This window comes from Arachis duranensis, chromosome 7 (genome assembly GCF_000817695.3).
Source record: "Arachis duranensis cultivar V14167 chromosome 7, aradu.V14167.gnm2.J7QH, whole genome shotgun sequence".
Taxonomy (NCBI): Eukaryota; Viridiplantae; Streptophyta; class Magnoliopsida; order Fabales; family Fabaceae; genus Arachis; species Arachis duranensis.
This window is the reverse complement of record NC_029778.3, coordinates 75,282,016-75,285,694: the sequence shown is the minus strand read 5'-3', so window position 1 is coordinate 75,285,694 and position 3,679 is coordinate 75,282,016.

Sequence of the window (3,679 nt, the reverse complement as noted above, 5' to 3'; positions counted from 1 at the left end):
CTTTTATATAGTTATACCCGAACATAATTGATAAATAAAAGAAATCTTTTTATATGAAATGCCCAAACATAAAATTACTTTTACTTTTCTATAAGATTTTTTGAAAAAATAACTTAAAAAAAGATCTTTTATTAAAAGTTCACCCAAATAAACTCAATATCTCTGGGTACGATTCTATATTTATGTGTCCTTATTTTAGTGTTCTATGTCTATAAACAAATGCAACTTAAAAACACATGTTAAGATTATAAAATAAAAAAAATTATTAAAAATATAAAAAAAATTAAAATTTAATGTATTTATTTTATATTTACTAAATAAAAATATTTAAAATTTTTTATTAATAATAAATTTATCATATATTTTAAAATTATGTTTGTTTTTAAAAATAGGATAAAATAAGACACTAAAAATAAGACTAGGAATATCAATGGGATAGGGCTAGGGCGGGGGCAGGAAATGCCTCTCTGCTTCTCATCTCCGCCCTCAGATTTGCTCTCCATCTCCATCCTCATTCCCCATCGTGGGAGAATATTGCTCCCCATCTCCATTTTCCACGGGGTCCCATTCCCTGCAGGGACCTCATTCTCCATCTATCTGATAGTTCTAACTAATATTAATTTTCATATGATTAGAGCTGCAAGTATCCATCATATACAAAAACAGTAATATTTTATACAAAAAATCTAAATGACACGATGGTGACTTTTTTGAAATGACGTAGTGGGGGGACACAACCATGAGCAAAAGGACAAAGCAGTGGACGAGGTGTTCGAGAGATGCAGCAACAGAGAGGAGAATGGATACGACGGCAAAGTTACGAAAAGGAACGCTGGAAATAGAAAGCACGACGCGTTGAGGGTGATGGCACGGTGAGGTGTGACGATGCGATGAGAAGGAAGAGTAGCGAAGGGGTGACTGCAGAGAGGTTCTAGAGGGTTAAGGAGAGTTAAGTTTTCAGTTATGTATTTTGGGTTTTCGGGATATGTATATGTATGTAAATATTCTCCGGCCAGCCTTAGCTTCGCAGGCTGAGTTAAGAGCTTGTTATTCTGTACTTTTGACCCTCCATTCCCATTTTCTACTCAGTTATACCTTTGATCTCTAGGTTTCTTAGCGTGCAAGTAATCTCATTCCCTGAGCGTTGCGCTTTTTATTTTGCAATTTTGTTTTATTTATTTTCCAAGGCTCCTCGTATATTACTTTTTTTTCAGATACTATTATGTATATATTTTGTTTTAGAGGTCGTAATACCACACCACATCTGTTTTACGGCTTAAGCGTAAGGTTCTGTGTAGTAGGGTGTTACAGTGATGGTGCAGTGAAAAAGGAGAGTGGCAAGAGAGTGGCTGCAGAGAGGTTGGATGGATTATAGATGATGTTAGTGTTCTCTAAATTGAAGAAGAGTTATGCAAATGAGGATTAGGAATTTAGGGTTTCTCTCTCTATATATATGGCATGTGAAATGACTAAAAAATATATATGAGAAATAAACTATTAAGAATAATTCAGTAAATTTATAAATTTTGTGTAATAGCGAGAACGGGGCGGGGTCCCCGCTTGGTCCCAGCGCTTGCCTCGAAGAAATTTTGTCCCCCATCTCCATTTCCGCGGAAAAAATTTTCCACCGTCGGATCTCCGTTCGGGGCCAGTCCTCGCAGGGATTCCCGCGTCTCGGGGAGTTTTGTCATCCCTAAATAAGACATAAATGATAGAAATATAAAATTTAGTGTTTTTGTATTTTGTTTGATGATAAAGTAAAATAAATTATAAAAATCTAAAAAAAAATTATTTTTTTATTCAAAAATTTTGAGAAGAAAAATATAATTATAAAAAATTAATAAGAATAATAAACGAAAAAATAAAAAATAAATTGTATTTTTTGTTAATGTTTTTGTGTCATTTTTATCAGGATAAATACAAAATACACTAATTCAATATCTCTGAATATAATATGTCTATCTATATCTCATCTGTCAAATATAATTTTGTATCTTTATATCCCTATCTCGTTATCCTTATAAACAAACGCATCTTAAGAGAGCATAAATTGACTAAACTCTAATATTAAATAAAGTATAATATACTATGAATTAGTTTAGCTAGCAGAATTGTACAAATTGCTTAGCTTTCGGCGTAAATCTAGAATAAAAGAATATCAATAATTAACTAAAATAAATTTTAGATGCATATATAATAGATTTTATTTTTTAATAGTCTGCGTTGTACATTCAATGCAACATGGATTTTCGGCATATAATTTAACAAGTTTCCTTAAAAGAATTTTAAAAACATTTTTTTAGTTTATATTCTTAAATTTATTATAGTATATACATTTTTTAAAACTTACGAATATAAATAATCTTAGTAATTGTATCAATCTTAGGAAACTTATTAGAAAAAACCGTTTTCTAAAGATGAAAATCATGCATTTAAACAAGAATTTCCATTGAGCATTTACAATGTGCGTCCCTGCTGGTACATATCCGTTTGCTTATCAACTTGACTACTTGCTCTATATTTTCTTTCCTATAGTTCCGACCACTATTAAATGCAGAAGATGAGTGTCTTTATAGAAATTTGTCCTTCTAGGTAGCAAGTTGGTACGCTTGAAAAGATTCCAATTCAATGTACTCATACTAAGGGCCATCTAATGTACAGATATGTCTGTACAGATTTTTGTCTTTTTGTGGCTGAAAAAATGTGTTATTAAAAGTGTTGCTTAAAGAAAAAGTGTTACCCTTAATCGTTAACTTGGCTCTGATACCAATTTTTTAAAGTCGTCTTTTCTTTTAATTTCTTTTTCGAAATTTCTATTAACTCTTCGAATAATTTGCCAATTCAAAAGTACTGACCATATTACTAGTATTTATAATTCTGATTTTTCAATCTTGTTTTAGTTTATAATATTCTTTTTTGCATGGATTATTGTATATAAAATCTTTTATCTGTTTGTCTTTTTCTTTAATATAATTTTTTAAATCCTCAAAAACTTCTTTTGTTTCTACACTTTCTGTTGTTTCTAAATATCTTTTTAATTTTTCAACTTCATTTTCCATTTTTTCTTTTAACAGTTTTAATTCTTTTAAGTCATAATATGGTTTTCCAGGCATTTATAAATTTTTTAAGTTTAACTCTAACTTGTTTATATTTATTCTTATTTCTATCCTTTTTATTATAAGGTCATCAATTTCGATCTGAAGATTATTTAATTCCCTTTTATGCTCCTTTATTTTACTTTTTAATTTTTTCGCCCTTTTCCTATTTATTTTATTTTCTGGTCTTTCAATCTTTGTATGCTTCATTATTTATCTTAAAATTTCTGCAAATTCTGTCATCGATTCATCACTATTTTCTAGAGATTCTATTAATTTTTCTAGTTCTTCGACTTCTCTTTTTAACTTGTCATAAATTATTTTTAGAGCTTCAAATGCTCTTTGATTTATTTCAGAAAACTGTAAATAATTCAACCGATTTTCTCTTTCAAAGAGCTCTTGTTTCTTGTCTTGATAAGTTACATATATTTTTTCTTTATTTATTGTCATAATTTAATGTTTAGGGTTTCATTTAATTTTTCGACATTTTTTATTAGTTCTTTTATTTCAGAATTTTCTTCTTTAATTTTTAACTTAGATAAACTTAAAGGGCTATTAATTTTAGATTCTCTTATTTGAAAATT